The sequence below is a fragment of the Microcebus murinus genome, unplaced genomic scaffold (assembly GCF_040939455.1).
Source record: "Microcebus murinus isolate Inina unplaced genomic scaffold, M.murinus_Inina_mat1.0 scaf061_hap2_Mmur4.0, whole genome shotgun sequence".
In the NCBI taxonomy this organism is placed as follows: Eukaryota; Metazoa; Chordata; class Mammalia; order Primates; family Cheirogaleidae; genus Microcebus; species Microcebus murinus.
The window spans coordinates 1-12706 of NW_027439007.1; the positions used below are offsets into that span (position 1 = coordinate 1).

The window sequence follows — 12706 nt, forward strand, 5'->3', positions numbered from 1 at the left end:
ATGAATCCGAAGAGAAAAGTAAAAGGAGGCCTGTGGGGCAGGTCTGGGTGTGACTCCGGATCCCCCAACATCAGGTGCCACCACCAAAGATTCCTACGTGTAGCCCATAGAACCCCAAAAGCAACGGGACGAGTTCTGGTCACATACTCCCTCAAAATGACATCCTGGCCTTCTTCTGGAACTCCCTCCCCTCTCAGACTCTCAAGGTTTCCTCCAGCGTGTCGGTTCCCACAGAGCAGACCTTTGGTCTGAGACCTGACAGTCCAGAAGCCACGCATGCTGCCGCGTGACGGCGGTGTCGCGGCTTGGGACAAGAGGAGGCCCCACGGTGCGGGCTGGGGCGCCAGGCACCGCGGCGGGCGCTGAGGGTGGGGGTGACCCCCGCCCCGGGCCGCCGCCTCGCTCCCAGAGAGGGGACAGAACAAGAGGCAAAACAAAACAAAAAAAAAAAAAAAAAAGAAGCCTACGGCACCCGGTATTCCCAGGCGGTCTCCCATCCAAGTACTAACCAGGCCCGACCCTGCTTAGCTTCCGAGACCAGACGAGATCGGGCGCGTTCAGGGTGGTGTGGCCCTAGACGGCGGAGGGCGCCCCTGCCCCGCTCAAGAAGCCGAGCCTCTCTGCGCTTCCCCGCCGCCTCCTCCCGCCCCAGGCCCCGCGCCGGCGCTGACCCGCACCGGGCGGGCCTGTTGAGTTCACCGGCCGGGTCCGGCGGGCTCCGAGGGACGGGGGTGACAGGCGGGGCGGGGCGGGGCGGGCAGGGAGCGGCGGGCCGGGGTGGGGGGCTGTCTCTCTATACACACACACACACACACACACACACTCACACTCACACTCACTCACTCACACTCACACAAGATGCGCCTCCACGGCTGGACTCGCCAAGGTGGAGACCTTCCAGCCCCCTTCCTCTCCTCGCCTGGCCCACCCCCAGCTCGTGGCCGCCCCCGCCGCCGCCGCCGCCGCCGATTGCGCACGCGCGGGTCGCCCGCCCTTTGACCCCAGGCAGGGGCCGCCCTCCCCGACAACCCCTTTCAGCTGCGCCCCCCACCCTGTGGGTGGGCTGCCGCCTATTCCCCCGGGCCCGGGCTGGGGCACAGCGCATGGGGGAGGGGAGCGAGTGTATGGGGCGTCTCTCTCTCTCTCTAGGGATGTGTCCCATGGGTGGGGTGGCGTGGTTAGTGGGGCGCTGAAGAAATCAGTCCCCTCCATCTCCTACCTCTGGAAAACGCCCAAGCCCTTGGAGAACTGCCGGCAACGCGACCGTGGGGGCCGGGACCCTCCTCTGTGTCCTCCTGTGGCCCAGTCCAAGGGGCCTGGGCCTGGCCGGGGCTGCATTGGACCCCGACCACCCTGGCGTGTGGACTCGCTAAAAATCGGCGATTAGATATTGGATTCCAGCTTCATTGAGGTCATTTCACTAATGAGTGCACCGGAAAGAGTTTCCTAATCCATCTGTGAGGGTGGCAACTGAAAGAGAATTTTAAAGCTGACAGAATAGGCGAGGAAAGGCATAGGAGATTTCCACACCCAGTAAGGAAGCCTTTCCCGAAATGGAAGAAAGAAACGAGCAAACAGAGACACCGGTAGCCCGCCAGGATCAGAGTCTGCCCCCGAGAGAAAGTACCCTGACCAGGTTCACCCGTGGGTGGGTGGCGAGCTAGCGGCATTCAGAAGAGCGAGGCCCGCAGTCTGTGCAGAAGACACCTGCACTCGGGTGTGTGTGGCGGCACGATTCACAAGCAGCTCCAGATGTTAAGCCAAGGAGAAGCCAGGGAGTTCCCAACGCCCCAGGTGTCCTCAGCCCACGACTGGCTGCTGGGGGAATGCGAAGCCCGGCTCCTTGTCTCAGAGCGGGACAACCAGGAGGTGTGACGTACACCCCGGGGTTCCCAGGAGGATCAGGCTGAAGCTGGGACTTGGCCTGAAAGTGTCCCCTCGCACGGCCACCCCCTTCCCCTTCCTGCTCCTCTACTCCTGGTGCCCCTCCATCCAGGGGCCAGACCTTAAAGAGCCACCCGCAAGAGAATCCTGGTCCCAAAGGAGCCTTCTGGGGGACCCGTGCTGAGAGAGGTTGTGGGCATGGCCCGCTGGGGCTCTGCCCGACCCAGGGCTGAGAGATGCAACCTCCCAGCTCTGGGTCCCTGCAGGGGAAGCGTTGGCAAGCACAGGGCCAGTCCTCCAAAGGCCCAGGTGCAGGGAGCCCAGGCCAAGCAGCCTGTGGAAGAAGCCACCCCGGGAACACGACTGCAGGCCACGGCCCTTCCCACCTCCTCCTCCTCCTCCTCCTCCTGCTCCTCCACCCCCCCCCCCGACCTCCCACCCCCACCCCCGACATGGCGCAGGGCTCAGAGACACCTCAGACACTTGCTACCCAAAGTGCAAAGGGCATCAGTTGCTCCTCCAAACCCCCCCCCCGCCCAGCAGACCGCGTTGTCCAGCCAGCCCCCGGGCCTCCCTGGGGTGCCCAGCACAAAAGTGCAGACAACCACCGGACCCTCAATCTCAGTTTTCGGATGTTTTTGCCACTCTAAGGACCCGCAGGCCAGCTGGGCCTTCTGGCAGGACAGAGAGCCCCGGAATCCGACGTGGAGAGCTGGGTGTACGTCCCCACGAGGAGGCGGTCCCCACCTCCGCGGCTCTCCCCTTGCGGGGGGGAAAAGCAGCCACGGGGCCTCAGAGAAGACACCAGGCTGGGCGCCCGCCCCACAGTGGGGGCACGTCCCCCGCAGGCCACTTAGCGACGGCCGCCGGCCGGCGGACGGTTGGGTGGCGCGAGACGCTGCGGCCGCCCTGCTACCGGGTTCCTGGGAGGGCGTCCTGGAACCAGCGTCCACACCAAGCCCTTGGAAGGCCCAGGCGACGGAGGAGCCCCGTCAGGCAGGGGCCGAGGACGGTGACGGCCCGGGCGGGGAGGAGCGTGTCAGGCAGGGGCAGAGGACGGTGACAGGTGACAGGCCGGGCGGGAAGGAGTCAGTCAGGCAGGGGCCGAGGAGGAGACGGGGCTGGGTAAGGGTTAGGGTTAGAGTCAGGGCACAAGTCACAATCGCAAAGACCTGGAAGCGACCCGAGTGCCCATCGACCCACGAGTGCGTAAATGAAATGTGGCGCGTGGACACCACGGAGTGCTATTCAGCTAGGAGGAGCAGCGGTGAGAGGGCACCTCTCGTGGTTCTCCTGGCCAGAGCTGGAACCCGTTCCAGTAAGCCAGGTAGCCCAAGAATGGACACACGAGCACCACGTGCTCGCGCTCACCAGCAAATGGGTACGAACCGACGGACACCCAAGTGGACACAGAGGAATCACCTTCATCGGGTGGGTGTCGGGCGGGTGGGGGGAGGGGATGGGCATACACCTCCATTAGGAATGGGGTGGGTGCGCACCGACTGGGGGATGGGCGCACTTGAGGCTCTGACCCGAGGGGGGAGGCTGGGAGAGGGCAACGTACCCGACCTTAACATTGGTACCCCCACAATACGCTGGAACAACATCAGAGGTTAATGAATAAGAACACAGGGGGGAGGGGGGCACGGGCAACACATGTCACCTTAATACTTGGACTCCCATCATCTGCTTGAAAAGAGAGAGAAAAGAAAATGCAATCATAGAGATAAGAGACACTTTTTAAACATAATGAATCCGAAGAGAAAAGTAAAAGGAGGCCTGTGGGGCAGGTCTGGGTGTGACTCCGGATCCCCCAACATCAGGTGCCACCACCAAAGATTCCTACGTGTAGCCCATAGAACCCCAAAAGCAACGGGACGAGTTCTGGTCACATACTCCCTCAAAATGACATCCTGGCCTTCTTCTGGAACTCCCTCCCCTCTCAGACTCTCAAGGTTTCCTCCAGCGTGTCGGTTCCCACAGAGCAGACCTTTGGTCTGAGACCTGACAGTCCAGAAGCCACGCATGCTGCCGCGTGACGGCGGTGTCGCGGCTTGGGACAAGAGGAGGCCCCACGGTGCGGGCTGGGGCGCCAGGCACCGCGGCGGGCGCTGAGGGTGGGGGTGACCCCCGCCCCGGGCCGCCGCCTCGCTCCCAGAGAGGGGACAGAACAAGAGGCAAAACAAAACAAAAAAAAAAAAAAAAAAGAAGCCTACGGCACCCGGTATTCCCAGGCGGTCTCCCATCCAAGTACTAACCAGGCCCGACCCTGCTTAGCTTCCGAGACCAGACGAGATCGGGCGCGTTCAGGGTGGTGTGGCCCTAGACGGTGGACGGCGCCCCTGCCCCGCTCAAGAAGCCGAGCCTCTCTGCGCTTCCCCGCCGCCTCCTCCCGCCCCAGGCCCCGCGCCGGCGCTGACCCCCACCGGGCGGGCCTGTTGAGTTCACCGGCCGGGTCCGGCGGGCTCCGAGGGACGGGGGTGACAGGCGGGGCGGGGCGGGGCGGGCAGGGAGCGGCGGGCCGGGGTGGGGGGCTGTCTCTCTATACACACACACACACACACACACACACACTCACACTCACACTCACTCACTCACACTCACACAAGATGCGCCTCCACGGCTGGACTCGCCAAGGTGGAGACCTTCCAGCCCCCTTCCTCTCCTCGCCTGGCCCACCCCCAGCTCGTGGCCGCCCCCGCCGCCGCCGCCGCCGCCGCCGATTGCGCACGCGCGGGTCGCCCGCCCTTTGACCCCAGGCAGGGGCCGCCCTCCCCGACAACCCCTTTCAGCTGCGCCCCCCACCCTGTGGGTGGGCTGCCGCCTATTCCCCCGGGCCCGGGCTGGGGCACAGCGCATGGGGGAGGGGAGCGAGTGTATGGGGCGTCTCTCTCTCTCTCTAGGGATGTGTCCCATGGGTGGGGTGGCGTGGTTAGTGGGGCGCTGAAGAAATCAGTCCCCTCCATCTCCTACCTCTGGAAAACGCCCAAGCCCTTGGAGAACTGCCGGCAACGCGACCGTGGGGGCCGGGACCCTCCTCTGTGTCCTCCTGTGGCCCAGTCCAAGGGGCCTGGGCCTGGCCGGGGCTGCATTGGACCCCGACCACCCTGGCGTGTGGACTCGCTAAAAATCGGCGATTAGATATTGGATTCCAGCTTCATTGAGGTCATTTCACTAATGAGTGCACCGGAAAGAGTTTCCTAATCCATCTGTGAGGGTGGCAACTGAAAGAGAATTTTAAAGCTGACAGAATAGGCGAGGAAAGGCATAGGAGATTTCCACACCCAGTAAGGAAGCCTTTCCCGAAATGGAAGAAAGAAACGAGCAAACAGAGACACCGGTAGCCCGCCAGGATCAGAGTCTGCCCCCGAGAGAAAGTACCCTGACCAGGTTCACCCGTGGGTGGGTGGCGAGCTAGCGGCATTCAGAAGAGCGAGGCCCGCAGTCTGTGCAGAAGACACCTGCACTCGGGTGTGTGTGGCGGCACGATTCACAAGCAGCTCCAGATGTTAAGCCAAGGAGAAGCCAGGGAGTTCCCAACGCCCCAGGTGTCCTCAGCCCACGACTGGCTGCTGGGGGAATGCGAAGCCCGGCTCCTTGTCTCAGAGCGGGGCAACCAGGAGGTGTGACGTACACCCCGGGGTTCCCAGGAGGATCAGGCTGAAGCTGGGACTTGGCCTGAAAGTGTCCCCTCGCACGGCCACCCCCTTCCCCTTCCTGCTCCTCTACTCCTGGTGCCCCTCCATCCAGGGGCCAGACCTTAAAGAGCCACCCGCAAGAGAATCCTGGTCCCAAAGGAGCCTTCTGGGGGACCCGTGCTGAGAGAGGTTGTGGGCATGGCCCGCTGGGGCTCTGCCCGACCCAGGGCTGAGAGATGCAACCTCCCAGCTCTGGGTCCCTGCAGGGGAAGCGTTGGCAAGCACAGGGCCAGTCCTCCAAAGGCCCAGGTGCAGGGAGCCCAGGCCAAGCAGCCTGCGGAAGAAGCCACCCCGGGAACACGACTGCAGGCCACGGCCCTTCCCACCTCCTCCTCCTCCTCCTCCTCCTGCTCCTCCACCCCCCCCCCCGACCTCCCACCCCCACCCCCGACATGGCGCAGGGCTCAGAGACACCTCAGACACTTGCTACCCAAAGTGCAAAGGGCATCAGTTGCTCCTCCAAACCCCCCCCCCCGCCCAGCAGACCGCGTTGTCCAGCCAGCCCCCGGGCCTCCCTGGGGTGCCCAGCACAAAAGTGCAGACAACCACCGGACCCTCAATCTCAGTTTTCGGATGTTTTTGCCACTCTAAGGACCCGCAGGCCAGCTGGGCCTTCTGGCAGGACAGAGAGCCCCGGAATCCGACGTGGAGAGCTGGGTGTACGTCCCCACGAGGAGGCGGTCCCCACCTCCGCGGCTCTCCCCTTGCGGGGGGGAAAAGCAGCCACGGGGCCTCAGAGAAGACACCAGGCTGGGCGCCCGCCCCACAGTGGGGGCACGTCCCCCGCAGGCCACTTAGCGACGGCCGCCGGCCGGCGGACGGTTGGGTGGCGCGAGACGCTGCGGCCGCCCTGCTACCGGGTTCCTGGGAGGGCGTCCTGGAACCAGCGTCCACACCAAGCCCTTGGAAGGCCCAGGCGACGGAGGAGCCCCGTCAGGCAGGGGCCGAGGACGGTGACGGCCCGGGCGGGGAGGAGCGTGTCAGGCAGGGGCAGAGGACGGTGACAGGTGACAGGCCGGGCGGGAAGGAGTCAGTCAGGCAGGGGCCGAGGAGGAGACGGGGCTGGGTAAGGGTTAGGGTTAGAGTCAGGGCACAAGTCACAATCGCAAAGACCTGGAAGCGACCCGAGTGCCCATCGACCCACGAGTGCGTAAATGAAATGTGGCGCGTGGACACCACGGAGTGCTATTCAGCTAGGAGGAGCAGCGGTGAGAGGGCACCTCTCGTGGTTCTCCTGGCCAGAGCTGGAACCCGTTCCAGTAAGCCAGGTAGCCCAAGAATGGACACACGAGCACCACGTGCTCGCGCTCACCAGCAAATGGGTACGAACCGACGGACACCCAAGTGGACACAGAGGAATCACCTTCATCGGGTGGGTGTCGGGCGGGTGGGGGGAGGGGATGGGCATACACCTCCATTAGGAATGGGGTGGGTGCGCACCGACTGGGGGATGGGCGCACTTGAGGCTCTGACCCGAGGGGGGAGGCTGGGAGAGGGCAACGTACCCGACCTTAACATTGGTACCCCCACAATACGCTGGAACAACATCAGAGGTTAATGAATAAGAACACAGGGGGGAGGGGGGCACGGGCAACACATGTCACCTTAATACTTGGACTCCCATCATCTGCTTGAAAAGAGAGAGAAAAGAAAATGCAATCATAGAGATAAGAGACACTTTTTAAACATAATGAATCCGAAGAGAAAAGTAAAAGGAGGCCTGTGGGACAGGTCTGGGTGTGACTCCGGATCCCCCAACATCAGGTGCCACCACCAAAGATTCCTACGTGTAGCCCATAGAACCCCAAAAGCAACGGGACGAGTTCTGGTCACATACTCCCTCAAAATGACATCCTGGCCTTCTTCTGGAACTCCCTCCCCTCTCAGACTCTCAAGGTTTCCTCCAGCGTGTCGGTTCCCACAGAGCAGACCTTTGGTCTGAGACCTGACAGTCCAGAAGCCACGCATGCTGCCGCGTGACGGCGGTGTCGCGGCTTGGGACAAGAGGAGGCCCCACGGTGCGGGCTGGGGCGCCAGGCACCGCGGCGGGCGCTGAGGGTGGGGGTGACCCCCGCCCCGGGCCGCCGCCTCGCTCCCAGAGAGGGGACAGAACAAGAGGCAAAACAAAACAAAAAAAAAAAAAAAAAAGAAGCCTACGGCACCCGGTATTCCCAGGCGGTCTCCCATCCAAGTACTAACCAGGCCCGACCCTGCTTAGCTTCCGAGACCAGACGAGATCGGGCGCGTTCAGGGTGGTGTGGCCCTAGACGGCGGAGGGCGCCCCTGCCCCGCTCAAGAAGCCGAGCCTCTCTGCGCTTCCCCGCCGCCTCCTCCCGCCCCAGGCCCCGCGCCGGCGCTGACCCGCACCGGGCGGGCCTGTTGAGTTCACCGGCCGGGTCCGGCGGGCTCCGAGGGACGGGGGTGACAGGCGGGGCGGGGCGGGGCGGGCAGGGAGCGGCGGGCCGGGGTGGGGGGCTGTCTCTCTATACACACACACACACACACACACACACACTCACACTCACACTCACTCACTCACACTCACACAAGATGCGCCTCCACGGCTGGACTCGCCAAGGTGGAGACCTTCCAGCCCCCTTCCTCTCCTCGCCTGGCCCACCCCCAGCTCGTGGCCGCCCCCGCCGCCGCCGCCGCCGCCGCCGATTGCGCACGCGCGGGTCGCCCGCCCTTTGACCCCAGGCAGGGGCCGCCCTCCCCGACAACCCCTTTCAGCTGCGCCCCCCACCCTGTGGGTGGGCTGCCGCCTATTCCCCCGGGCCCGGGCTGGGGCACAGCGCATGGGGGAGGGGAGCGAGTGTATGGGGCGTCTCTCTCTCTCTCTAGGGATGTGTCCCATGGGTGGGGTGGCGTGGTTAGTGGGGCGCTGAAGAAATCAGTCCCCTCCATCTCCTACCTCTGGAAAACGCCCAAGCCCTTGGAGAACTGCCGGCAACGCGACCGTGGGGGCCGGGACCCTCCTCTGTGTCCTCCTGTGGCCCAGTCCAAGGGGCCTGGGCCTGGCCGGGGCTGCATTGGACCCCGACCACCCTGGCGTGTGGACTCGCTAAAAATCGGCGATTAGATATTGGATTCCAGCTTCATTGAGGTCATTTCACTAATGAGTGCACCGGAAAGAGTTTCCTAATCCATCTGTGAGGGTGGCAACTGAAAGAGAATTTTAAAGCTGACAGAATAGGCGAGGAAAGGCATAGGAGATTTCCACACCCAGTAAGGAAGCCTTTCCCGAAATGGAAGAAAGAAACGAGCAAACAGAGACACCGGTAGCCCGCCAGGATCAGAGTCTGCCCCCGAGAGAAAGTACCCTGACCAGGTTCACCCGTGGGTGGGTGGCGAGCTAGCGGCATTCAGAAGAGCGAGGCCCGCAGTCTGTGCAGAAGACACCTGCACTCGGGTGTGTGTGGCGGCACGATTCACAAGCAGCTCCAGATGTTAAGCCAAGGAGAAGCCAGGGAGTTCCCAACGCCCCAGGTGTCCTCAGCCCACGACTGGCTGCTGGGGGAATGCGAAGCCCGGCTCCTTGTCTCAGAGCGGGACAACCAGGAGGTGTGACGTACACCCCGGGGTTCCCAGGAGGATCAGGCTGAAGCTGGGACTTGGCCTGAAAGTGTCCCCTCGCACGGCCACCCCCTTCCCCTTCCTGCTCCTCTACTCCTGGTGCCCCTCCATCCAGGGGCCAGACCTTAAAGAGCCACCCGCAAGAGAATCCTGGTCCCAAAGGAGCCTTCTGGGGGACCCGTGCTGAGAGAGGTTGTGGGCATGGCCCGCTGGGGCTCTGCCCGACCCAGGGCTGAGAGATGCAACCTCCCAGCTCTGGGTCCCTGCAGGGGAAGCGTTGGCAAGCACAGGGCCAGTCCTCCAAAGGCCCAGGTGCAGGGAGCCCAGGCCAAGCAGCCTGCGGAAGAAGCCACCCCGGGAACACGACTGCAGGCCACGGCCCTTCCCACCTCCTCCTCCTCCTCCTCCTCCTGCTCCTCCACCCCCCCCCCCGACCTCCCACCCCCACCCCCGACATGGCGCAGGGCTCAGAGACACCTCAGACACTTGCTACCCAAAGTGCAAAGGGCATCAGTTGCTCCTCCAAACCCCCCCCCCGCCCAGCAGACCGCGTTGTCCAGCCAGCCCCCGGGCCTCCCTGGGGTGCCCAGCACAAAAGTGCAGACAACCACCGGACCCTCAATCTCAGTTTTCGGATGTTTTTGCCACTCTAAGGACCCGCAGGCCAGCTGGGCCTTCTGGCAGGACAGAGAGCCCCGGAATCCGACGTGGAGAGCTGGGTGTACGTCCCCACGAGGAGGCGGTCCCCACCTCCGCGGCTCTCCCCTTGCGGGGGGGAAAAGCAGCCACGGGGCCTCAGAGAAGACACCAGGCTGGGCGCCCGCCCCACAGTGGGGGCACGTCCCCCGCAGGCCACTTAGCGACGGCCGCCGGCCGGCGGACGGTTGGGTGGCGCGAGACGCTGCGGCCGCCCTGCTACCGGGTTCCTGGGAGGGCGTCCTGGAACCAGCGTCCACACCAAGCCCTTGGAAGGCCCAGGCGACGGAGGAGCCCCGTCAGGCAGGGGCCGAGGACGGTGACGGCCCGGGCGGGGAGGAGCGTGTCAGGCAGGGGCAGAGGACGGTGACAGGTGACAGGCCGGGCGGGAAGGAGTCAGTCAGGCAGGGGCCGAGGAGGAGACGGGGCTGGGTAAGGGTTAGGGTTAGAGTCAGGGCACAAGTCACAATCGCAAAGACCTGGAAGCGACCCGAGTGCCCATCGACCCACGAGTGCGTAAATGAAATGTGGCGCGTGGACACCACGGAGTGCTATTCAGCTAGGAGGAGCAGCGGTGAGAGGGCACCTCTCGTGGTTCTCCTGGCCAGAGCTGGAACCCGTTCCAGTAAGCCAGGTAGCCCAAGAATGGACACACGAGCACCACGTGCTCGCGCTCACCAGCAAATGGGTACGAACCGACGGACACCCAAGTGGACACAGAGGAATCACCTTCATCGGGTGGGTGTCGGGCGGGTGGGGGGAGGGGATGGGCATACACCTCCATTAGGAATGGGGTGGGTGCGCACCGACTGGGGGATGGGCGCACTTGAGGCTCTGACCCGAGGGGGGAGGCTGGGAGAGGGCAACGTACCCGACCTTAACATTGGTACCCCCACAATACGCTGGAACAACATCAGAGGTTAATGAATAAGAACACAGGGGGGAGGGGGGCACGGGCAACACATGTCACCTTAATACTTGGACTCCCATCATCTGCTTGAAAAGAGAGAGAAAAGAAAATGCAATCATAGAGATAAGAGACACTTTTTAAACATAATGAATCCGAAGAGAAAAGTAAAAGGAGGCCTGTGGGGCAGGTCTGGGTGTGACTCCGGATCCCCCAACATCAGGTGCCACCACCAAAGATTCCTACGTGTAGCCCATAGAACCCCAAAAGCAACGGGACGAGTTCTGGTCACATACTCCCTCAAAATGACATCCTGGCCTTCTTCTGGAACTCCCTCCCCTCTCAGACTCTCAAGGTTTCCTCCAGCGTGTCGGTTCCCACAGAGCAGACCTTTGGTCTGAGACCTGACAGTCCAGAAGCCACGCATGCTGCCGCGTGACGGCGGTGTCGCGGCTTGGGACAAGAGGAGGCCCCACGGTGCGGGCTGGGGCGCCAGGCACCGCGGCGGGCGCTGAGGGTGGGGGTGACCCCCGCCCCGGGCCGCCGCCTCGCTCCCAGAGAGGGGACAGAACAAGAGGCAAAACAAAACAAAAAAAAAAAAAAAAAAGAAGCCTACGGCACCCGGTATTCCCAGGCGGTCTCCCATCCAAGTACTAACCAGGCCCGACCCTGCTTAGCTTCCGAGACCAGACGAGATCGGGCGCGTTCAGGGTGGTGTGGCCCTAGACGGCGGAGGGCGCCCCTGCCCCGCTCAAGAAGCCGAGCCTCTCTGCGCTTCCCCGCCGCCTCCTCCCGCCCCAGGCCCCGCGCCGGCGCTGACCCGCACCGGGCGGGCCTGTTGAGTTCACCGGCCGGGTCCGGCGGGCTCCGAGGGACGGGGGTGACAGGCGGGGCGGGGCGGGGCGGGCAGGGAGCGGCGGGCCGGGGTGGGGGGCTGTCTCTCTATACACACACACACACACACACACACACTCACACTCACACTCACTCACTCACACTCACACAAGATGCGCCTCCACGGCTGGACTCGCCAAGGTGGAGACCTTCCAGCCCCCTTCCTCTCCTCGCCTGGCCCACCCCCAGCTCGTGGCCGCCCCCGCCGCCGCCGCCGCCGCCGATTGCGCACGCGCGGGTCGCCCGCCCTTTGACCCCAGGCAGGGGCCGCCCTCCCCGACAACCCCTTTCAGCTGCGCCCCCCACCCTGTGGGTGGGCTGCCGCCTATTCCCCCGGGCCCGGGCTGGGGCACAGCGCATGGGGGAGGGGAGCGAGTGTATGGGGCGTCTCTCTCTCTCTCTAGGGATGTGTCCCATGGGTGGGGTGGCGTGGTTAGTGGGGCGCTGAAGAAATCAGTCCCCTCCATCTCCTACCTCTGGAAAACGCCCAAGCCCTTGGAGAACTGCCGGCAACGCGACCGTGGGGGCCGGGACCCTCCTCTGTGTCCTCCTGTGGCCCAGTCCAAGGGGCCTGGGCCTGGCCGGGGCTGCATTGGACCCCGACCACCCTGGCGTGTGGACTCGCTAAAAATCGGCGATTAGATATTGGATTCCAGCTTCATTGAGGTCATTTCACTAATGAGTGCACCGGAAAGAGTTTCCTAATCCATCTGTGAGGGTGGCAACTGAAAGAGAATTTTAAAGCTGACAGAATAGGCGAGGAAAGGCATAGGAGATTTCCACACCCAGTAAGGAAGCCTTTCCCGAAATGGAAGAAAGAAACGAGCAAACAGAGACACCGGTAGCCCGCCAGGATCAGAGTCTGCCCCCGAGAGAAAGTACCCTGACCAGGTTCACCCGTGGGTGGGTGGCGAGCTAGCGGCATTCAGAAGAGCGAGGCCCGCAGTCTGTGCAGAAGACACCTGCACTCGGGTGTGTGTGGCGGCACGATTCACAAGCAGCTCCAGATGTTAAGCCAAGGAGAAGCCAGGGAGTTCCCAACGCCCCAGGT

The 12706-nt window shown here is 63.7% G+C and overlaps 4 non-coding genes across 4 annotated transcripts; all 4 read right to left on the reverse strand.

Moving 5' to 3' along the window:
• Positions 1-460: 460 nt before the first annotated feature.
• LOC142869172 (5S ribosomal RNA) lies at positions 461-579 on the reverse strand. Its single transcript, XR_012917928.1, has one exon. It is a non-coding gene; the product is annotated as a 5S ribosomal RNA (ribosomal RNA).
• Positions 580-4093: 3514 nt separating this feature from the next.
• On the reverse strand, positions 4094-4212 carry LOC142869183 (5S ribosomal RNA). Its single transcript, XR_012917939.1, has one exon. It is a non-coding gene; the product is annotated as a 5S ribosomal RNA (ribosomal RNA).
• Positions 4213-7732: 3520 nt separating this feature from the next.
• On the reverse strand, positions 7733-7851 carry LOC142869192 (5S ribosomal RNA). The gene has a single exon (XR_012917948.1). It is a non-coding gene; the product is annotated as a 5S ribosomal RNA (ribosomal RNA).
• A 3519-nt stretch (positions 7852-11370) lies between these two features.
• LOC142869193 (5S ribosomal RNA) lies at positions 11371-11489 on the reverse strand. Its single transcript, XR_012917949.1, has one exon. It is a non-coding gene; the product is annotated as a 5S ribosomal RNA (ribosomal RNA).
• Between the last annotated feature and the right edge of the window lie 1217 nt (positions 11490-12706).